This window comes from Capra hircus, chromosome 15, assembly GCF_001704415.2.
Source record: "Capra hircus breed San Clemente chromosome 15, ASM170441v1, whole genome shotgun sequence".
In the NCBI taxonomy this organism is placed as follows: domain Eukaryota; kingdom Metazoa; phylum Chordata; class Mammalia; order Artiodactyla; family Bovidae; genus Capra; species Capra hircus.
Genome location: NC_030822.1, coordinates 51,415,010 through 51,440,100, shown reverse-complemented (window position 1 = coordinate 51,440,100; position 25,091 = coordinate 51,415,010). Strand labels below are relative to the sequence as shown.

At 36.5% G+C, this 25,091-nt stretch overlaps 1 protein-coding gene across 4 annotated transcripts in view; it reads left to right on the top strand.

Annotated features, from left to right (window-relative positions):
• The window catches only part of ARHGEF12 (Rho guanine nucleotide exchange factor 12), a 174,474-nt gene that overhangs the window by 12,050 nt on the left and 137,333 nt on the right, over positions 1-25,091 (top strand). The gene's annotated exons all lie outside the window — the stretch shown is intronic.

Below are 25,091 nucleotides of genomic sequence, written 5' to 3'. Positions count from 1 at the left end.
AACTCCTGTCCTGTAGTTCCCTAGACCCTGTTCTGTTTGTGAACTTCATTCTGAGACTACTGCCTGATGATTTATGAAATTGATATCCTTGAAACATTGACTTGCACAGTGTTTATTGTCTAATAGTTTTCCAGAATGTTGGAATTACCAGTAAGTCCCAGTCTCCTGGTGGGGACAATATCAAGGAACTTAAAAAAAAAAAAAAAAGGGCAGGGGAACATCATGGGGCTTGATTTTAATTATTGCACTTTTAGGATTTCATTTTCCGGAAACGTTTGCATTTAGGGGGTGTAGGCCTAAGCGAATTATGTAGTAGAAGCTGGCAGGTGGATTTGTTGAGTTGGGTCAGTCTTCTACAGTACTTACCTATGTTGCTTGGTGAATTGAGGTAGACCATTTGTGGTTTAAGTGAGTTTCCTTACTCTTTAGAGTTATTCTTTGAAATATTTAAGTGATAAAAGCATATTCTTTATTACATATTTTTCAGTGTTATTATAACGTATTCAGGTTTCCCTGATGGCTCAGAGGTTAAAGCGTCTGCCTCCAATGCGGGAGATCCGGGTTCGATCCCTGGGTCGGGAAGATCCCCTGGAGAAGGAAATGGCAACCCATTCCAGTATTCTTGCCTGGAGAATCCCATAGACTTGAGGAGCCTGGTGGGCTGCAGTCCACGGGGTCACAAAGAGTCGGACACGACTGAGTGACTTTACTTACTTACTTATTCAAGTCCCAAGTTTCAGTTGTTATTATTATTATTTTTTTGGTCAGCCTTCAAACCATTACATCATTAAAAAGAAAAAAAAAGATCAAATAGCTGAAGTTAGGGAGCAAAGAAAGCATTTTGAGAAGTGCTTCTGCAAAAAGTAGTTGAATTCCCTAATAAGAGAGTTTCACCCAATTGTAAGACTCATTTGTTGATTTTAAAAGGGCCAAATTCCATTATCTTACCCTAACAGCTACTCCAGAAACAGAATTTCCTGTTCCTGTTGATGCTTCCCAGTATCACGTGAATGTTCACCTAAAAGATTCTATTAAATATTTAAACTATTTATTCTTTGTTTGTGTATTTTTTTTAATGCATTTAATTTTCAACTTCTCTGAGAGTACACTTAACATTATTAACAGTGCTTATTTTGATTTTTTCTGGTTATTCCCATTCCTTTTCTTTCAGGGTGTTTTGTCTCTGAGAAGCCACTTTCAAGGGTAATTGTTTTCCTGGTTCTCTCAATTCTTGCCTTCTCTGTTGACCCTGGAGACAAGTCTTATTAGAAACTAATATGTTGGTAGTTTTCATTGCAATAGTAAGGGTGTTTAATTCTGTAGAAACAGAACCTTGGATCACCAGCTCATTCCACATTAAAATCACCTAAAGGCCCCCAAGTAATGATCTTTCCTTCTTCTTTGCTTCTCAGAGATTTTCTTCCTATTTCCATTATGTTGGAAATAAAACCTTGGTATTTGTGTTGCTTTTTATAACTTAGGTGAGATACAAATGTACAATAAACATGCAGTTAATGCTGCCTGTTTTTTTGCCAGGCACTGTGCTGGGCACAAAGGATTAAAAGATGAATATTCTAAGATGAATCTGCAAATTGGTTTGGGTTTAATGTCTACTTGAATTAGTTCAGGTACTGCCTAATTTCACATACTTTTTAAAAGACAAAAGACTTTAAAAGCCACTTAATGTGCCTTGGTGAGACAATTATGGATTCATATTTCTTAGGAATTTACTACTAGTTTCTTTTTTTCCACCACAAGATTTATTCTTATGTGACCATTACTTTTTCTTTGAACATATCTTGCCCCATAAATCTCAAGCATGCATTGACTCTTAGAGTTGTCCCTGATTTGAATATATGTTGGGGTGAAATCTGGAAGTACTGGTTTAGTGTTATTTCTGTGCCAGGCTGCCTTAATAAAGTTACTAGTATAGAACAGTTCCCATCTTCTTAGCCTAACTACCTCAGCCTCTTCTCATGGTCTAACTCCAGTGCACTCTAGGTACATTTTGCTGATTCTAGAGCTATTGGCAAATTAACAGTGCCTTTTTAAAGATCCTTTCAAGTCTGAAGTGCTGTATGTGGTATGGCTTTGTTTTGTAGAGTGTGCAGACCCACCAGGCCAGCTGTGTGAGTTAGACTTCTTTCATTGTGATGCTTCTGACTACAGAGTCTGTCTGTCCTCACTTGAAATCAGACTAGCTGGTTTTGGGCGTTGTTCTGTTTTGCAGTTTGTGGCAGGCGACACATGGCTGAACAAGATAAGGGTTTTATTCTTGTGTTAGGGACGTGCTGGGGCTGGGATGGAATTCAGCTATGTTTGGGCTCTGAATGGTCACTTTGGAGACTCAGAATTCTGTTATATCCTGTTGTTAGTTTGCAGTTAAATTAACACATTCATTTATTCCCCTTTTCCCCTTTTCATTCTCTACTCCTCAGGCACTCCAGCCCCCTTTTTAAAAGTGTAGTTATCAACTTAAAACAAACTATATGTTCATGGTAGCTATTGTTTTTATGTAGCATATTTGAATTGTTAAAAAGAAAAATCTAAACAGCTTGTGAATACCATCCAGTGTCTTGCTTTGTAACTTCTGTGAGACCTGAAGATTTTATTTTTCAGCTTTTAGAACCAGCACTTGAAAAGTGGTAGAATTGCATTGATTGCTGCCCTTAGTCCCAAAATAATCCTAATTGTTTCTAATCCTCCTGGATGCTTGTCCTCTCCCTAAGAGTTTAGGGGTCCTGTGGAAGTTGGAATTTCTTTTGAGAGATAAGAGAATGCTTTTTCAGTGGACTGAGTAAATTGTTTCAGGCTGTATTCTAGAACAGTGAATTTTCAGGGACAATACAGGTAGGATTTTGCTATAAAGGTCTTTGTTGAAAAGAACCTATGTCCTGTCTAGGACTCGTAGATTTTCTGGGTTTTGATTTATAGATAAAAGGTTTTTAATATATTGGCTTTTTTTTTAAGCGCTGTAAGTTCAACTTTAAGCTTGTTTAACTGAAGCAAGTCTTTTTGTTCTTTTTTTTTTTTTAAGAAGCAGCTTTTTAAAGTGAGTCTGGAAGCCAGAGGCTTTATATGCATTTGCCCACTAATTAACGTTTTCATTCATGATACTTTTTCTGCCAACAGTGCCGTATAATAATGCTTTTGATTAAAATACAAAACAAAAATTCTGTATGTGCACTGTTTTCAAGGCTGCCTAAGTCATCTGCAAGGTGAAATTATTTGTAGCATTCATTTGTAAAATGTCATTAAATAAATACTGAATTGAAAGTGGGGCCAGGATCACAGAGCTAGCTTTGTATTCACTTTAATGTTGTCTTTTCTTCTAGTTTTTCAGTTTAAAATCCTGATTCAGACAGGTATGCAGTAGTACATCCACTCATACAGTTTTACATGAGTCAACATGTACAGTCCGAAGTAAATTTTTTCACAAGTACAGAGCTATAGTCTTCTAGATTAACGGCACATTTATATGATGTTCACGTGTATTTAGTGAGATGATGAGAGAAGCTTTATTTGAATCATAATAAAAATATGTTAACCTGGTAATACCGCTTAACACACTGGTTTCATGAATTGAGTATGAATTGCCTACCTAACTGATACGGGTTGTAAAAGCAGCAGGATTTTTTTTTTTTTTTTTTTACTTTATTTTACTTTACAATACTGTATTGGTTTTGCCATACATTGACATGAATGTACCACGGGTGTACATGCGTTCCCAAACATGAACCCCCCTCCCACCTCCCTCCCTATAACGTCTCTCTGGGTCATCCCCGTGCACCAGCCCCAAGCATCCTGTATCCTGCATCGGACATAGACTGGCGATTCGTTTCTTACATGATAGTATACGTGTTTCAATGTCATTCTCCCAAATCATCCCACCCTCTCCCTCTGAGTCCAAAAGTCCGCTCTATACATGTGTGTCTCTTTTGCTGTCTTGCATACAGGGTCATCATTGCCATCTTTCTAAATTCCATATATATGTGTTAGTATACTGTAGTGGTGTTTTTCTTTCTGGCTTACTTCACTCTGTATAATGGGCTCCAGTTTCATCCATCTCATTAGAACTGATTCAAATGTATTCTTTTTAATGGCTGAGTAATACTCCATTGTGTCTATGTACCACAGCTTTCTTATCCATTCATCTGCTGATGGATATCTAGGTTGTTTCCATGTCCTGGCTATTATAAACAGTGCTGCCATGAACATTGGGGTACATGTGTCTCTTTCAGTTCTGGTTTCCTCGGGGTGTATGCCCAGCAGTGGGATTGCTGGGTCATAACGCAGTTCTGTTTGCAATTTTTTAAGGAATCTCCACACTGTTCTCCATAGTGGCTGTACTAGTTTGCATTCCTACCAACAGTGTAGGAGGGTTCCCTTTTCTCCACACCCTCTCCAGCATTTATTGCTTGCAGACTTTTGGATCGCAGACATTCTGACTGGCGTGAAGTGGTACCTCATTGTGGTTTTGATTTGCATTTCTCTGCTAATGAGTGATGTTGAGCATCTTTTCATGTGTTTGTTAGCCATCCATATGTCTTCTTTGGAGAAATGTCTATTTAGTTCTTTGGCCCATTTTTTGATTAGGTTATTTATTTTTCTGAATTGAGCTGCATAAGTTGCTTGTATATTTTTGAGATTAGTTGTTTGTCACTTGCTTCATTTGCTATTATTTTCTCCCATTCAGAAGCAGCAGGATATTTTAACAGTTTTCCAGCAGTAATTGGAGAAGTGCTTTTACATCATGGTTGTCTAACAAAGTTACTAGAAATGCTACTTATCATTTAACTGCTCATCTCCTAGGGATTGACCATGCCACATTTTCAGAAACAGGGAGCATAATTAACTTCATTAAGTTTCATCCATTAAAACGGGGTGTTGATATTTTAAAACTTCATTGGAAGGCATGGTCCTTTTCCTTTTAGTAGTTAAGAATCTTCAAAATAATGGCATTTGAACTGAAAATTTAAAATCAGCAAAATTATAAATCTTGTTGTTTTCTTTTGAAGAAAATACCCTGATATATGTAATGATGTCCTATGGCAGTGTGGCTCTTTAACATTTACCGTGTCTTCAGTTCAGTGTGAGGCAGGTCATCATTTACACTTACAGCAACTCATAGCATTTAAGTTAAGATTATAAAACTGGAAAGGATAGATTCAAGATATGACCTAGATTTTCTGGCTTTCAAGTCCTCCAGATGTCACTCTAAATTATTGTCTTTCCGTGTATATTTTTTCTGTCCTGCTTCCCTTGTAACTTTCCAAGCTAAGTCAGGGTTGGATTTTTCTCTTACCGGATGCTTTCTAGTACCTTATCCATTCTAATTTTAAGTATCTCTAGAGGATAAAGCTATCGTCACTTCCTCAGGAGACTGAACAACAATCTGATAGATCTTGTGGTCAGGAAGTTTTTCCTGATCTTTAGCACAGACTTTTCTTTTAAGTTGTCCTGTTACTTGTATACACTTGCTGTACTAGGCTAAATAATGATCTCCTCCCATTTTATGTTTATGTGACTGTAAACGGTTCAGACAGTTGTCCACCACCCTTTCCTTTCCCCCACCCTTATTCTTTGCTGAGCCAAGTTGTATATTCTGTTGATTTGTGTCTAAAAGTCAGTCTGTTCCTCTTAATATTTTATTAGCTTTTCCTCAGTTGCTCATCTAGTGCAAAATGTTTTTTTTCTTTAAATGCTGTCCTACTACAAAATGATAGTCTGTATTTTAACTTTATTCATATTCTAGAACAAGTTCCAGTTTGGTTTTACCATAATACAGGGGTCTTCTGTTTTCTCCAGGCATAATCCAAAGTTATAAGTAAAGAAATTCTCAAGACCATTTTGACTCAGTTTTATTTTAGATAGTTTTTAGAATGGATATGGGAGATGTCACCATCAAACAAACAAACATATATACAAATAGCATAATTAGCAAATCAGCTAATTAAGCAATTGCTCATGTTATAAAAGCATTGTTTACAAAGTGATTCTTTCTAATATCGCGCCCTAATGTAAGTTACAAGGATTATCAGTTATGTGAAAAAAATGTAGCAAGCAAATGATAAGCCATCCCGGTTGAAACTAAATCAGAAATGATGATGAACTATCTCTGAATTTAATAAAGAGATGTGGTTGTAGCTTTAAAGTAAGATATCACTGTATGGTGAGATTTATCTGTAAGTTGTTATTCTTTTTTCTTTGTTTTTTACAGTAGTTTTTCAGTCTAACCTTAAAATTGTATGTCATTTTTCCGTTTTGTTTTTTTTTTGTGTGTGTGCTTGTGTTGTTTAACTTTGTTTTTTCCTGTTATTTCCACTTATTAGTGAAAAGAAAGAGATTTGCAATGATAAGCAGGTTTTTCCAGTAAGACATACTGTTATTAATATTTAAATAATGTTTTCTTTTCTTACCAGTGTATTTACAAGAATTGTTACTAATGATAAGTAACAGAAGGAAAACGTGGATATTGAAATTATTATGTATATATAAGATAGAGCTCCTGAATGTTGGGTTAGCAGACCTTTATTGTTGATACTTAAAGTTATTTTAAATAGATGTCTTTATTCTTCCCTGTTTTGCTAGTGATTTTGTTACCTCAAACGTCAGAATTTTGGAAAGAGATGAGATTTAGGGTATTTTACTTTCTCTACTTAGAATATCTAGAGTACCAAGATAGCCGCAAAAGAAAGCAAAAGAAAGAAATTTGTAAGAGTTTCTAACACCAAGACAAACCTATGAAGCTAGTACCTAGAATAATTCTCAGCTTTTTTATTTTGCAGAGATAATATGTGGTGGTGTCACAGGTCAGAGACTTTGCCTACATTTTATAAACATATGTTACTGACTTTCAGTAAAAGGAGAAATATACTGTTTTCCTTACTAAATTAACATGAACCAGTGCAGCTGACAGTTTAGATTCATAGCAAAACAGGATCTCTTACTAATTCAAATGCTGAATCCTGGTTTTTTTAGGTCATAGACACATGATAGACCTGGGTGGCTTCCCAGTGTTGAGAGATAAGCAAATCTAAAGGCCAGTAAAAAATTAGGTTTCCTGTCATGGGACTGTAAGGGTCAGTTCATGAAGAAATTGGGAATATATAAGAAAACCTGGTTCAGTTAATGTTCACTCTTTACTTGTCACCCTGTTTTTTCTTTTGATGCCTGTTTTAGGCATTTAAAGATAACTGTCCTGAGAATACCGTTTTGGTTAAATATTACATTTAAATGCTGATGTTAGGTTCATACACTCGACCTTAAGAAGGATTTCATGTGGATTCAGAAAAATCTAGATATTTGTGGTGGTGAAAAAATCAGCATCTGAATAAATTGTATATGAAATTGATTATGTAATGTAGAAGGTGACTATATCTCGTCCAGAAGAGTAACAAGTCCCCCAAATACACATACACTGACATACATATACGATACCTTGTGAAGGTGCTCAGACATAGCCTTCCATAGATTAGAGGTGTTATCTGCCTGTGTTCCGACACAAGCTGCTATGTTGTGGTTGCCCTGTACCGTCTTTGTGGCTTACTCAGAGGAAGTGGTTCTTGTGGGTGAAGGTCTGATCTTTTTAGAGATTGTTGGTGGCATATGCACTGTCAGCTTATTTCCTGTCTTATTGGCTGTTTTGGCAATACCTCCTCAGGGCAAGTACTGCTGAAGGGATATTTAAACGTTCTGTAGGCAGAATAGATAGTTATAATGTTGTATAATACCTACCTCCGAAGGCGATATGAGGGTTAAATTAATGTTTGTAAAGTGCTTTGAGATCCTAAGATGAAAAGAGCAGACATGTCCCTAATCATATTTGCAGGTATTGCTCAAGTTTAAGTAAAAATTTATTCACGTCGTGAAGTGTTACTTTATTGGCCTTGAGACTTCTGTAACCGTTCAAGTTTTGTTTAATCACTTCAAGAGCTGTGGTTGGAATGTTTTTCTTCTAATGCTGAAAAATATATTTACCCTGTATGGGTTAACTTAGAGGAGTAGATACCTTGTCTGTAGTTAAGGCTTATTCACCAAGTTTAACGCCTAGAGTGCACTTCTTCACCAGTTTAACTGGCATACTAAAATAAAATTGAGAGAATTTCCTTTGAGATCGGTAGGTGTACTACCCAAGTACAAAACCCTATGTTTGCTTTACTGAAATCTTAAGATGAGCAAACTGAGAATTGCATGTACTTACACTCCTAATTTTATTAAATTTTGTTTTCACATATCACCTTTACCACTTTAAAGAATTAATAATGTATGTCTTATTGGAAGAAGCTTTCTTTAAAGCTAAATTGCAACCAATTTTTAGATTCCTTAAGGATAGGAGGGTAGTTCTTATTCATTTTTAATTAGTTACTATCTGCTTCAATATATTTTTATTCTATTTTAGTACTAAAAAGCATAAGGAATAAAAAATAGCCCAAATTATCCAGATATCCAAATGATATTGTTAAACATACTCACAAAAATTCAAATAATATAATAATATATAAAGTCTTCTGATCTTAACTGTACCCTGCACACCCTCTAGTTCTCAGACTCTCTCCTCAGAGGTAACTATAGTTAAGTTTTTTTGTGTGTGTCTACCTTACTTTACAGTCTCATAAATATACCACTCATAATTTTAATATTCTTGGTACCTAACTAACTGATAGTAAATGTATCTATCAGCTTTTGCTGGGTTGTATTGCCATAGCAACACCAACAAATATCTGTGGCTTACAACACTAGTTAATTTCTTGCTTACACTGCATCTTGTCAGCTGTGGATTGATTGCAGCGTTTTTGGAACCCTGTCTGAAGGAGCATCCACCCAGCAGCCCCTGGAATATGCCATTTCTGTGGCAGAGGGAAAGAACAAGAAAACTGATGGAAACATACAGTGACTTCAAAAACTTCTGCTCTGTCGAGGTGTACATCACATCACTCACATGTCATTGGTCAAAGCAGTAATATGGTCATGCTCATTGTCATTGGGCCAGAGATGTGTACTCCTCCCACAGGTGGCATCACAGGTCGGGTGATAATAGGTCTGTATAATCCTCTTAAGGAAAGAAAGGGCAGAGCAGTAAGACAGTCTGTCATCGGAGGCGATCGATAAATTCTTGTTAAATGGGTTTTGAATCTGTGAAAGTTTTTATTTTTATGGACTGTTTCAAACATACACAAAAGTACAGAGAATAATATGATAAACATCCGTATTCCCATTGTTAGCGTCAAAAACTTTCTGTGCATAGACAGTCTTGGTTCATCTATTTCCTTTCCCTGCTTCTCCACTGGATTATTTTGAAGTAGTTGCTGGATATCATAATTTCAACCATAAATATTTCACTGAGTATCTCTGAAAGATAAAATCTGAAGGTGTAACTTCTTTTAGTAAATTCTTACTGTCTGTTAGTAGTTGGAGATAATGATGCTATGGACTGAGCGGTGTTAAGTAGGAGAGGATGTTCATGGAGTTGTATTTAGAATTTGACAGCCAGAAAGTTGTTTTGATTTCGTTTTGAGTATTTCTGGAGGAGGCTTACAGCAGAATGTCATCTTTTTTTCCAGTACGTCCTTTCCTCCTGTGTGTGTGTGTGTGTGTGTGTGTGTGTGTGTAAGTAAGTGTGTGTAAGTGTGAAGCAGGTAATTAACCTCTGGAAAAAAATAACATTGCAACAGATTTGATTTGCAGGAGGTTTCATTTCACACTGAGCCTCTGTTGGAATGACGCCAACTGAAAGGAATCCCAGCCCTTAATGGCTCTAAGTCTTCTGGGAGTTCCCAGTTGCTGATGTTATATACTCTGGAGAAGAATATCAGAATCATTTCTAAAAATTCTGTATTCACTTATGCTGTGTGCTGTGCAGAGAAAGATTCTGTCAGATCTCTAAGGAAATAGTCCTAAAACAATATAAAAATAAGAAAGTGAATCTAATTTTAGTTTAGAAATAATTTAACTCTCAGCTGCTCAGGTTAGTTCATCTGAGGACCTTTTTAAAGCCTACATTTTGACTCACAACTTCATAGATTTTACTAGCGTATAGTGTGGGACAGTAAGTTTACTTATCATTTCTATGGTTATGGGAGTAATAGACATTATATTATGGATCTAGAATAGTCAGTTTCACAGGACATACTTGGGAGGGGTATTATGTAACAGTGGGAAGCAAGCTAAAACAGATACAATCCCTTCAGTTTGTAGGTTGGCAGGTGACAGTGAGTTGATCAGAGAGGATTTATACAGGTTAGTGAATAAATTATTGTATATAACATGAAAATAGTTTATTTTAGGATAGTACTATGTTTTCTTATCTGATGTTTTTCACTATTCATTGAAACTTGGTTAAAATGGTATTTCTAGGTGTCGAAGTAGTTTCAGTTTTCTTTAATTAAGTTATATTGTTAATCTCATTTCAGAATCCATGTAGTGACTGAAGCAGAAACTTGGTTATGATTGACTTGTACATAAAATTTTATTTAATTTTGAATTTTTCTTGGCATTGAACTGATTCTGGCTTTGGTTGCTTGGGGCAGTACATTCTGTTTTTAATAAATAAACAGTTTTTTCCCCATGGAGAATTAACTCTTTGACCTGCCTTTTGTTCATGTTATATTTCTATTGTATCATGTTAGAAAAACATTCATTTTTAAAGATAATAATTTGTTGGTCCCTTTGTCAGAATAATGTACTTCCTAACACTTGGTTGCATTTTAGTTGGATTTGTCATTTGTGCAGTTTGGGGAAAGGTTTGTGGTTTCGTATTACTTAAGTATTTTTGTTTCTTGTGTATTTATCCAGAAGCCCTACATGGTCAGAATTCTTGAGACAGTGTTTGAAGGTAAATTGGGTGTATTAGTAAATAGATGTGAATAGTTTAAAAAAAAGAGAGAGAGAAGGTTCTTACCATGCAGTTATTGCATAACAGGATACAAGATATAATTTGTTTCCAAAAAAGGGAATTAAGTAAAATATGGATAAATATTAGTAATTATATTAATTTTGACTGCCCTGGCAGAATTTTTTTGAGATTATTCTCTTTTTAGAGATTAAAAGTAGCTTTTAAAGGAAAGATATTTTAGCTCTTAATTATTTATATGTATTCTAATTTTAATTTTTTGCAGCCTTTGTAAGAAAGGAGTAATAAAGGGAACTAAATGAAGATAATGTAGAGAAAAGAGCCTGGGTTTTGGTGTCAAGACTTGTTCTGCTTACATGCTAGAAAACTTCAGGCAAATTTATGTCTCTGAGGAACAGTTTAGTTTTCTCATGTATAAAAATTGGAGTAATATCACTTACCTTTAATGTTGGCATGAAGATTAAATGAAAATGTATTTAAGTACATAAAGGAGGTCAGAAACTTAGAATAGGAATTTATTATTGTTTAAACTTAAGAAATTGGGTTTTCCTACAACTTTGATCTACACATTTTAAATAATTTCGAATTCATATGTATTTGCTGCTTCTACTGCTGTGACAGTGTTTTCCTTGCTGTGATAATATTCCCTTTCCATTAATTTCAAGTTATAGGATGTTTTTAGAATTAAGGTGCATTTAGAGGTGAGGAATAGACCAAAGAGACAGACTGTGAAACAGTAACATCTCTAGGTATAGTGTCAATAAGATTTTTTTTAGGATTGGCAGTCAACTTTTAAATCTGCCTTTGATCACTTAGATTTGTCCAGTTCTGTCTTGACAACATCAGTTCATTTGTTTCTTCATTTGTTCAATAAGTATTGAATGCCAGCTCTGTGTACGTCATTACGTTGTCAAAGTTATTTTGCATTCTTGCTGTCTGCTAATTTGTATTTAAAGAATTAAGAAATTTACCTGTGATATTCATTGACTAGTGTTGAGGATTAAGATGAGAAGTCATGTGTACTTTAGGGGTGGTGCTAGTGGTCAAGAACACCCTGCCAGAGCAGGAGATGTAAGAGATGCATGTTTGATCCCAGGATCTGGAAGAGCCCCTGGAGGAGGATATAGCGACCTGCTCCAGTATTCTTCCCTGAGAATCCCATGGACAGAGGAGCCTGGCAGTTTACAGTCCATCTAATACAAGTTTTATGGGATTTGGTTTGTCGTGTGTGTGTGTTACAGGCACACAAAACAGTAAGAAATTACTCAAAAAATTGTTATACTGAGTATGTAAGAGGAGGAAAAGGTAGCAAATGAATGAATAGTGATTGGGCCTTTGCGAAACAAACGATGTAAGCAAATTGAGTTTAAGTTTATTCTTAGCAAGAATCTATGTTTGGTTAAGTGGTAATGGAGATTATATTTTCTTTTTAAAGGTTTCGTCTTATAGTAGTAATCTCTTCTATATCATTTAGTTTATAGTTTCTACCACTTAAAGAAATATCATCCCTTTTATCCTAGCTGTAGATTCATATTCTGTGCCATAAAACATTGTTAGTTTTTAGTCTTCATTTCCTCTCTGTAAATGATTTTTTTTGTTACTGAAAATTCTGTGGCATGAATCCTTTTACTTAGCCTCCCTTTGTGCTATAACATTGGAAAAGAAAACTTGCCTAAGAGATAGTTCAGTGTTATTTTTTAACCTCTTTTAAGCTATGAATTGTTTTCCTGCATTTTCTTAGTAACCCTGGAGAATCAAGATCAGATAGGCAGATAGCTGGTTTAAAAAAGAAAGCCACAAACCAAATCCTTTATTGAATACTGTTTCTATGTAGAGAAAGGATGGAGAATTCTAATTTGAGAGTTTTACTAGGTTTAAAGCTTACAGAGAGGCTGCCTGCAAAAAAGCAATGCCCTTTGAAGCATTCGTATGGACATGGAGATCGCATAGCCCTTAGGGAGATCTGCAGACATCCGCTCTGCCGAGTGCTGGGAAGCGGCCTTTTCCCATGCTTGCAGCATCCCTGTGGGGTAAAGTTCTGTTAATTTTGCATAAATATTTACCATATCTCATTTTAGCTAGCATTGCTTCCTTACACTGGTAGTAATAAGGAAATCTTTGCTTACCCAGCTTGAAAAGTTTGTTATAGATATGACTTGTCTGGAGAATGTTGTTATCTTTGAGGGCTGATGTAATTAAAAGTCAGATTGGAAAAAATAATGGGGTGAATTACAAATTCACAATCCATAATAATCTTTTTATTATAGAAATATTTGCCCATGTTTATTGTCCTGTATTTAAAAATAAGGTTATTATCATACAATCAGCTGATTGTACGAAGTGAATCAGCTGATTCACTTCAGCTTTGTCCCATCTAACAAGTCAGATCATTGTCGCTTTCATATATTTTGTCAGTGTGATACTTGAGTAATTTAGTCTCATTTACTACACTTTTACAGTTATTTCCTCAGTTAGTTATAAAAGCTTCAATTTATTAAGTAGGTTTTTTTTGTAGGCATTGTGTTTAATACATATAACAGCACTATAAGGCAGATGTTATTCCTGTTTTACAGATGAGAAAAATCTTAGATTCAGAGACATTTGTTGATTAGCCTGTTATTTCCCAGCTTATACATACTTGGGACCAGGTTTAAAATCCAGGCCTTCTGACTCCTGGTGCATTGTGTTTGCTACTGCACACAATTATGGGTAACTGTTTTTTCTGTGAAGGTAGAGTCCAAACACAGCTACAGAGCATGGAATTCTAATGAGAAGGTTCAGTCAAAGAAGGTTATTTATGTGGTCTCTTTATCTTTTAACGTGGACTTCCCTGGTGCAGGGGTAGAGAATCTGCCTGCCAATGCAGGAGACACAGGAGACTTGGATTTGATTCCTGGGTTGGGAAGATCCCCTGGAGAAGGAAATGGGAACCCACCTCAGTATTCTTGCCTAGGAAATCCGGTGGACAGAGGAGCCTGGTGGGCTACAGTCCATGGGGTCACAAAGAGTTGGCCACGACTTGAGCGACTAAACACTGCCGTCTTTTAATGTAAATTACAGTAGCAATTTTTAAATTGTGTTCCAGGGAACATCCGGAACACTTTAACGATGTAATTTTTTGTTTTGCATGATTTTCTTAGGAGCCCCACATTGTCTCAGGTACTCAAGGCAGAAGGTAGAATGTAGAAAGAAATTAATTGAATTAATGTGTAATCCCCCCCAAATTTTATTATTTAAAAGAGGTCCAACTTATTATTTTAAAAATGGTCTAATCTGTTTTATTTTTTAAGTCAAAAATAGTGCAGGTTTTGCAGTTTCATGTGATTCATCCTAGGAACTATCTATACAACTACATCGTGGCTCTTGGCATTGCTCGGAAAGATCCTGCTTCCAAATTTCTGTGTTTTTCTACTTCTTACCTTCTATTTCTCAGTCTCCCGCATTCCTTTCTATATGCATTCTTTGCCCTCATTGTCACTACTGGGCTTTTGATCTCTCCCATCTGATCCCATCTAGAACTTCTGCTCTTCTTCAACCTTTTAGTTTCCTCAGCCTTTTATTTATTTCTGGTTGAGTCCTTTTGCCATTCTCTGTCATTTTCTGACCACATAGTAGATACCTAAGGGGGTTCCTGGATTACTTAATGTATTTTCTTTATAGAGTAGCCTAGTAGAAGTGACTTCAAAGATGGTAGCTTTTATTTTGATCTATCTCACTTTTCCTTTACCCACCCAGGAGGTGGTAACTCATTAGTCTCTCCATCCAAAATACACTTATTGATTAAAAATCATATAGTAGGAGCTGTAACATTTTATACATAATAGTTTACTTATTCTTTACTCTGAAGTATAATGGGTTTTATTATATAATCTTCATTTTGTAGGTGAAGAAACAGGATCTCAGAAAGTTTTAAGTAGCATACCTGCTGCTGCTAAGTCGCTTCAGTCGTGTCCGACTCTGTGCGACCCCATAGATGGCAGCCCACCAGGCTCCCCCATCCCTGGGATTCTCCAGGCAAGAACACAGGAGTGGGTTGCCATTTCCTTCTCCAATGCATGAAAGTGAAAATTGAAAGTGAAGTCGCTCAGTTGTATCTGACTCTTTGCGACCCCATGGACCACAGCCTACCAGGCTCCTCTGTCCATGGGATTTTCCAGGCAAGAGTACTGGAGTGGGGTGCCATCACCTTCTCCGAGTAGCATACCTACTAAGTGGAAAAACTGGAATTGTAGTCTTCAGTTTGTCTAACTTCCTAGCCTACACTGTGAACACTATGCTGTCCTGTCAGATAGAATCAGCATTGAATCAGGTACTCATTCTGTCCTTTAGAAGCTTCTAGTCTAATAGAAGGAGATAGACATGTCAGCAGTGAGACTCAAGAAAAATCAGTACTTTCTGGATAGATCAGAAACAGGAGATAAATGCTTCCATTGAATTTTTAAAGATGGGTTGTAGTTATCAGACAGGTGAGGAATAAAAGATCATTTCAGGTAGAAGCAGTGATTATGAACAAGGGGTAAAATAGCTCATCTTTTCTAAGAACTCCATGCGTGTAGTTCATTGTGACAAGAACATGGTGGTTGACTATGGGTACAACATTTGGTAAAGTTACAGTGATAGGAGGTGTCAGATTATTTTTATACCATTCTGAGTTTGGCTTTTTTCCAATGGATTGTGGGAAGCCACTGAAGATCTTTAATTGCACGAGTAATATGGTCAGTAGTTATGGTATAGAAAGATCATTTGGGTGGCATTGTAAAGATTTGATTAGTCTTGAGAAGTTTTAGGGGCAGAGATGACCAATAAGGAGACATTTTTCAATAATGAAGAATGAAGTACTAAATTTGTAACTACATTTAAAAGTGAAGAGACAAATAGAGCTATTAAGAAGATGTTAAGTATAAGAAAGGTAGGTGGTGAAAGTGAGGGCCTTTCTGGCTTGGGTTTTAATGGATGTTGGGTATTCCATTCACCAAGATAATGAAATATAAAAGGGAGAAGGCCTGGGTTTTTTTTGTGTGTGTGCGTGTGTTTGGTTGACTGATAAGATGAAAGATGGAGAGAGAACTGAGGTAGTAAGGGACAGATTCAATTTAAGGTTGGATTCATCTAATAGATTATCCCAAAACAGTAAATAAACTTGCACTCTAATATGGTAGTCACAAGGCACTTGTGGCCATTTAAAGTAGTTAAAATTAGATAAAATTTATAATTTAGGTCTTCAGTCACACTAACCACTTTCAAGTATACAATAGCCATGTGTAGACAGTAGCTACTGTTGTGGACATTGGACATAGACCATTTTAATCATTGCAACAAGTTCCCTTGGATAGTGCTCCTAAACGTTTGTTAGCTCACAGTTTCCCATGATAAGGAACCTGGAAGCAACCTAGCTGGGTGGTTCTGGTTCAGGCTCTCTAACGAGGTTGTAGTTGAGATGTCTATTATGGAAGCAAAGCCATGCTTGACTCCTCTGAGGGCTTGATTGGAGCTGGTGGATGGACTTCCAAGGTGATTCACTCACATGCACATGCTGGCTAAGTGAGTGCTGGTTGTTGGTAGGAGGCCTCAGTTGCTCACCAGGAAGACCTCTCATGGGAATGTTTGAGGCAGCTGACTTTATCTAAATCAAGTGATCATAGAGAACAAGATGGAAGCCATGAGTTTTATGAGCTAAGCTCAGAAGACAGTCTGTCTTTTTTGAAATGTTCTCTCAGATCAGCTGAGAGATCAGCTCTATTCAGTGTGGGAGGGAACTATTCAGGGCATGAATTCCAGGAGACAGAATTCACTGGGGTTTATTTTAGATGCTGCCCAGCATAGGTACCTATGAAGCCTACAGGTGCAGACATCTGATCGGTGACTAGTTGCGAAGGCATGAGGGCATAGCTACCGCTATTGTGTTTGTGATGGTAGTTGGAGCACTTTAGTAGATGAGTTCAATAAGAATGAGATTGTGCCAAAAGGATGGCTCAAATAGCATCTTGGGTCACATGTCTGGGGCAGTCCAGAAGGGCTCTCAAAGGCTATTGAGAATCAGTACTGCAGAGAATCAAAGTAATGGTTGCAGAGGAGTAGGAGTACCAGGAGGATGTTATATAAAGGAGCTTTCATGAAGGGATGAAAGTTGAAAGTAAAGTGTAAGTAACATTGCTAAATGATACAAACTAATCAAGTAATAGTCATTCTTTCAAAAATTATTTATTGAATATTCTGGGAACGATAGAAAGATATATAGATGAATAAGATAAAATCTCTAATGATGCAGTCTGAGGAGATAGGGTTATGGAGAATTTTTTGGAGGAAGATAAAACCTTAGTGTAGAACCTCTAAAAGGTGAGTTGAGTTGGGTGTTAGGTGTAGTGTGTGTGTGTGTGTGTGTGTGTGTGTGTGTGTGTGTGTTTGTGTTTGTGTGTGCGCGCGCGTGCATGCATGTGCATACATGTCGTATGGTCTGTGAAGGTGGCAGTGGTGATATTATGGATAATAGAATAGACATTTTAGGCAGAAAGGATGGCTTGTTATGTGCAGGGTATTCCTAGAACATGAAGTTTGTAATGAGGAAAAGCGGTGAGAAAAGAGACTACAAGGATAATTAGAATAGTCTTGAATGCGTGGAAAGGAACTTGCCTTTTTCTTGTAGGCTGTTGCTTCCCATACTTAAAATTATGACTTAGATAGTATCCAAATAATTTAATCCCTCATGTATCAGTTACTTAATCTTCTGTAACATTGCCTTTTAAATTGAAAATCCATTTCCAAAGGAAACTTTACTTCATTATTGTAAATAGAAAATCAGTATTTTGGCCACATAGAGTAGACACAACAGTAGAAAAATTGCAAGCTATTATAAGATTTAAAAAAATAAAAAATAAAATACAGCAGTGTATCCTTTATTTACAGAAATGTCTGCCTGAAAAATCAGTTCTTCAGTGAGAGACTGTTTTTAGTCAGCAAGAAAGGGAAACTTCTTTGGAAATGACCTGGTATAATTCAGATGAGATTTAAGATTATTGGGATGTTTTCATTTTTAAGTTTTGATGTTGACAAGCACCAAGAATCCTAACTCTCAAATGTCTATGGTTTAAAAGATCAGAAAATAGTTAATGGCCAACTTTGTTTTACATTTAAATACTAATAAAAATTAGGCCCTTTATTCAAAGAAACTATCTAATCTTCAGAATCTGTTCTTCCAAATGTGTCAAGCTGTTAGTTGATGTTGATGACGTGGAGTTCTTCATCTACTCTTTGCTGCCATCCAGTTTGGGGAAATTACTGTGAAAAATTATCAGATCTTCCATGCATCTTTGATGATATTCAGAATACTTTCAGTGGTTTTTCAGAGGAAACCTTAAGTGGTCTTTTCAGAGAGGAGCAAAAATCCAACTCATTTATGTATCTCATAGTTCTAGTTTTGCACTGAATCTTGTTCACTTTGTTTTGCACATGGGATGCTTACATTGTCAGGATAAATGTAAGTTGTTCACATGAACAGATATGTTTATCAAGATGTGCCTATTTGTAAAACTTGTCTCATTCATGCATGTTATCTCAAAAACTGAAGATTTCTTCCAGAAATATTTGAAATTCTTCCTACAACTCAAATGGATGTGCAAAGACTTTTCCATTATTTCTGCCAAACTCTGTAGTGTAGTTCCAGTTTTGAGGTTAAGATAGGGGATACTTTTATAAGATTTTTAATGAATATTTTTGAGCTGTACTGGCCGACAAAAAACATGAAAATAATAGTGTTAGAGATGCTGCAAAAGTGCCAAGAAAGAGTAACATTGTTGATGTTACGATAACAGTTGGAATGTCTCAAGGTGACCGATTACATTTAAGGAACTGTTGGAGGGAACATGTGGTAAAGATGAGTGGTCATTTAGGAATTCACAAAGTCCTGTAATCAAGGGAAGCTAACATTATCCAGTTTTGAATGATGTGACCAATATATTTAAGAAGAGAGGGTAGAAGCAGTAGTTGAAATCTCTTAGTTAACCTCAATTTAATGGACGTACTCCATTTCCCCCATGGAGCATGACTTCTACTCACAGTTGGATTAAATTATTACATCTACAAGCTACTCTAGTATGTCTGAATACTTCCAGGTGAACTTTGTAATCCCAATCTGTTGTACTAGTATTGGAGTTAGATAGCTAAATATTATGAAAACTGATGAAATAGGAGCATAAAAGGAAAGTTATTTCTATGAAAGCTGAGTTGTATGTACTTTGGAAATACAAGTAGAGACTTGTCACTAAGGAAATTTCTGTCAAATTAAAGATGAAAAACCACTATTAGCTATTTGGGGAAAAAAAGAGTCCAGGGATTATCCTTAGTTTCTTTGTCCACTGTAAAGAAACTGAAACAGGACATGAACATAGCAGATCTATTATAGCATAATTTATAAAAGGATAATAAGGCAGCCCAACACATCCTTACTCAAAGAAAAAGTCTTGAGCCTACATTTAAAAATTGGCAAATAAATATACACCTAAATATTTTAAATTGAAGTTTAAGGTGTATATGATTGGTTTGTTTAAACAGTTCTTTTCTCTAACTGCTCTTTCCCGTTAAATGACCAATCACTGGTACCACTCAACTGAGTAGGACAGTTTTTTCTGGCTAAAGGCATGTCATAACTTGAGATTTGAGGAGAAGGAGACATGAAATGCTTTTTTTTTTCAAGGCTTCTATAACGATCATGTTGGTGGTGGTAGTTTAGTTGCTAAGTTGTGTCTGATTCTTAAGACCCCATGGACTGTAGCCCACCAGGCTTCTCTGTCGTGAGACTTCCCAGGCAGGAATGTGAGTTGCCATTGCCTTCTCCAGTAATGATCATGTTACTGGTATACTAATTGTTAGTGTTTCTATTTCCAAGAGTGCTTTACTTGCATTTAAAAATTATAAAAATTCAATAGCAGTTTGTATATTTTATCTACTCTTGCTTTCTATTTTTGTCAAATAATTGCTGTTGTTGTTTAGTCATTAAGTCCTGTCCAACTCCTTGCAACCCCATGTACCGTAGCCTAGCAGGCTCCTTGTCCATGAGATTTCCCAGACAAGAAATCTCATTTCCTCCTCCAGGGGATCCTCTCCACCCAGGGATTGAACCTGCGTCTCTTGCATTGGCAGGTAGATTCTTTACCACCGAGCCACCTGTGAAGCCCCGTCAAGTGATACTGGTTTTTAAATTTATAGCAGTGAAATAAAGTTTTCTTTTTAAATGAAAATCATACTACTTAAAGAAGAACATTAATAATACTGAATTCAGGAGTTCTGTGACTATGGCAGGTCCTTAAGGCAGAGTTTAAGTATGGGAAACAGTAGCCCCCAGGTTAAAGGCAAGTTCCTCAGCATTCATTCAAGACCACTCACTGCTTGGCCTTTGTCTGGCTTCTACAGTCTCCTGTCTTAGCACTCTCTGTTATCACAGATGTCGTGTTGATCAGCATGGGGACTGCCTCTTCTCAAGGACTGAGCCCAAACCTGGCCAGAAGGTAGTTAGAAGAGAGGGAATTTGACAGCTCTGAGGGCCATGCTTTGGAAGAAGAAACCATGGAATTAATTTTTTCAGCTTTAGTGAGCTTGTCTAACTCACTTTTGTGTTCCCAGTACCTGCAAGATAGTGAAATAAATATTTGAATTGATAAATAAATGAACAGATAAACCCAAATAAGAGTTACAGTGTTATAGCATAAGGCATAATCTTGGATATTGAGCAGAAACCTTCTGAGGCTATGCCTTGCTGTGTTGGAACTTCATCTTTATTTAAAAAATTTTTCTTTTCCCTTTTTAAATTGTAATTTAAAAGAATACTGAATGGAGGATTGTGATAAGGCAGTGTTTTTTGTACTCTTCAGTTGAGGCTATAAATTAGTTTAAACTTTATAGAAAATAACTTTACAGTGTACCTCAAAAGCCTAAGAAATATTTAAACCTTTTGATCTGGTAGTGCCAGTTTTGGCATATATCTCAAGACGTAAAGAAAGTAAAAATTTAGTTATCAGTTTTTATACAAAGATGTCAACCACACCATTATTTGTAGTAGGGGCAGCGAGGAAGCCAGTCTAAAATTGGTGCCTCTGAAGAGTGATGGCAGGGAGCTCCTAGGAGACTGGTGTTAATAAATCACTTAGGAAATTTGTAGAGGTTTGCGCCGAAGAATTGATGCTTTTGAACTGTGGTGTTGGAGAAGACTCTTGAGAGTCCTTTGGACTGCTAGGAGATCCAACCAGTCCATTCTGAAGGAGATCAGCCCTGGGATTTCTTCGGAGGGAATGATGCTGAAGCTGAAACTCCAGTACTTTGGCCACCTCATGCTAAGAGTTGACTTATTGGAAAAGACTCTGATGCTGGGAGGGATTGGGGGCAGGAGGAGAAGGGGACAACAGAGGATGAGATGGCTGGATGGCATCACTGACTTGATGGACATGAGTCTGAGTGAACTCCGGGAGTTGGTGATGGACAGGGAGGCCTGGTGTGCTACGATTCATGGGGTCGCAAAGAGTCGGACACGACTGAGGGAATGAACTGAACTGAATATAAGCACTAAAGACATTTTCAAGTAAAACTTAATAGAAGAGTGTCCATGGCGTGTGAAAAATAGAAGGTAAAACTGTAAATATAATGCCAGTTATTTTTTTTAAACATGCTTTAAAAAAAACCTTCAAAGTCATGTGCTAATTTTTTAAACATTTCTGAGTTGTGAGATTGTGCATGGTTGTTTTACTTTTTACCTGTATTTTCCTGGCTTTCAGCCGTGAAAATATATTGCTTTTGTAATGAGAGATACTTTGTTTTTAAGTGAAAGCTCTACTTAGTTTCATTTATTTGACTGATTTTTATTTCCGTGACAAACTGGTAGTAATTTGATAGAAGATCAGAGGTAATTCTTGAGATCAGGAGTGCAGGTGGGAGACTATAATGGAAGATGAGAGAAGTTCCTGCCCCAGGGGTGGGGTGATGGAGCTGGGGAGGACGGCAGTGACAGTGAGTGAGATAGAACAGAGGAAAACGAGTCCAGGACGACCCCCAAATTGCTGGGTGTTTAATTGAAAGATTTTGAGTGGCAAGTTTGGCTCTTAAAAAAGGTATTCTTATTTAGGGAATATTTAAATTTAATGAGGTTATTAACAGCTTCAGGTTCCTTTCTCCATATGCTTCAGTTCCTTAAATTTTATATGTTGTTGAAGATCTTATTTCTGATTTGCTGTTAAGAACAAATAGGTGACATAATTATGAAGATAATGTGTTTCTGACATAGGTCACCCTGTGGATTGCTAGTTAGTGAATCTGGTTATCTTGAGAAGTATTAGCTGACTTGCTCACTGGCTTATGTGCACCACTCCTGAAGTTATAATCTTAGTGGAAAATGGCATCTTCTAAGTAAAGAAGGATAATTCTTAGGTAAAATCGTAGATGGAAATTACATGTACCCTGGGTGGCACCCCCAACAGCAAAACAAAAACAAAAAAAAAACGCAGGAAAGAAAATCCTGCCGACTATTTCTCCATTGCAAGACTCTGCAGAAAGGTCAGTTAAAAACTTGGAAGCATAAACACTACCATATGTCCATATGTAAAATAGATAAGCAATGGGAATTTGCTGTATGACTCAGGAAACTCAAACCAGGGCTCTGTAACAACCTCCAGGGGTGGGAGGTGGAGGGAGATTAAAGAGGGAGGGAACCAGGTCTGCCTATAGCTGACTCATGTTGTTGTATGGCAGCGCCAACCCAATATTGTGAAGCAGTTTTCCTTCAATTAAAAATAAATAAGTTTGGAGGGGAAAAAGAACCCAAAATGATACCAAAGGTAGCTTTTTTTGGTGAATTGAAGTTAAACTTATATGTATCCACTTGGGGGTCTTATGTTAAAATTTTTGAAAAATTTTTTATGATGCCCTGGATGATAAAACAATACAGTGAGTGCTCTGTTCTTGCATTTCAAATATAAGGTTCCTTGTTTTTCCACAAAAGTGTTGGCTGATCTTTTCTTTTTTTCTGGTTGTGAGCAGCAGGTAAATTAATGTGACCACAGTGTGACCCCAACTTCCTGACTCCAGTTTCCTAATTCTGAACTTACCCATCTTTCCTTCTTCAAGATCACATGATATTGTGTATGCTATAGATGAATAGAAATCGGAAAGAAAAAATTTTTGTCTAGACACCCTGTGGCAAAGGAGAGTTGGAACACTTAATTGCTGTCCAGCAGTCTTACTGGATCTGATTCTTTTGGCGATTACACAAGTAGAGATCACACAGTATGGGAAGGAGAAAGTAGATGACTGATTTGTAATTCTGCTACTCACATCTCAGAACTGTTGTTCACCAAAAAAAGCTAGATACTTAATGATTTTCACTGCTGTTTTGAATATTGATCTCGCCTTCCCTCCTCTCTCTTTCCCTTTCCTCCCCGCCTTTTTTTCTTCTTTCATGCACTGGAGAAGGAAATGGCAACCCACTCCAGTGTTCTTGCCTGGAGAATCCCAGGGACAGGGGAGCCTGGTGGGCTGCTGTCTGTGGGGTCTCACAGAGTCGGACACGACTGAAGAGACTTAGCAGCAGCAGCAGCGGCAGCTCCTCATCTACATAGGGAGAAGAATGCTTTCATATTTTGTATACCACAGGATCAAATTAGCTTTGATTTTTTTTCTAACTAAAAAAATGCAAAAAATTGTTTTTTTGAGGTAGAGGGAGATATATATTAAAATAAAAAATATTAAAGAAGAACATATGAATACATATGCTTGTGCTTAGTTGCTCAGTCGTGTCCGACCCTTTGCAACCCCTGAACTGTAGCCCACCAGGCTCCTCTGTCCATGGGGGTTCTAGGGAAGAATACGGAATGGGTTGCCATGCCCTCCTCATACATATACTTACATTGACTTAAAAATTATTTATAATGTTTATACCCCACTTGCCCAAAAGGACGTGATTTGTAATAAAGAAAACACACATATACATACATCCCAACTGAATACATTAAATAAAAATTTTAAATCAAGTTATCACAATGAAGTAAATACAAATATGATAATTATGATTGATACAACCATTGTGATAATGCTGTATGCTTTTGGGATACTGTGGGGAAAAGATAAATATAATTTGATTATTAGTAGGTGTGTTTCCTCTTTCGTAACAGAAGGCAGATTTTTATTATTTGCCATTAAATTCATAAAAAATATTAGTCACATGGGTTTTGTGACAGTACTGCTTCTCCTGTAAGTTAAAAGCAAATTTTAAAATGTCTTCTTTAGTCACCTTAAATAAAAAAATTAGGAGAGAACATAAAGCTTAATTCACTGAAACTGATTCTTTGAGTGGACTAAGCTACTGTCACTTAGATCTTTTGTAATCTAATTTATAAGGCACTGACTTGGATTATAATCTAGAAAAGTGATTCTCTGTATAAACATTTTTAAGCGTTTCCTTCATACTTTTGAATATTGGAATTTTTGGTAACACCCTTAAAGCCTTTAAAATTTTCAAGAGAACACTAAATAATTAATCGTAACTACAAGGTAACCCCTACTACAGTAGAAAATACCTTGTAAATTTCAAAAGAATCCACAGCTGTCTCATTATTTAGTCACCATTTAGCACTGCAATCTAGGTTTCAGTAGAACTATTTGTTGTTCTAATAATGTTTTCTTCTATGTTCATGAAGCAAAGTTCTTATATGTTCTAACTGATATACTGTCTTTAACGTTGACTTGATATTATTTAATGCCCCTGAATTATAGTTATTTGTACTTTACTACACTCTGTGTCGTGTGTTGGGCTAGTCCAGAGTTCTTTCTAGCAAGCCTTTCTCCCAGTGAGTTATTAATCAGTTTGCTTTGCAGGATTGAATCTGCTCTGAAACATATCTTGATTTTCTCTAGGCAAGTGCCATGGAGTGCCTAATATTTGAAAGACTTACTTATAGAAAATTGAAGTTTGTTTTTTAGGGATAAGACAGGTGCTCATTTTTCTGGGATTTTTCTACAGTGTTTTCCAACTTTTTGTATTAATAGAAGCAAGCAGGATTTGCAATCAGGTATGATTTCAAATTCTGTCTACCACTTGGTAGCTGAGTGACCTTGAGAAAATTACTTTTGTAATTTTGTAGCTTTTGTTTCTTTATCTGTGATATCTACTACCATAATATCTAATACTTTAAGGGATTTTTGAACAATAAGTTTTTTCAAAAATTTTAACTATAGTTTGATAATTTGTTGTTTAAGGCCAATT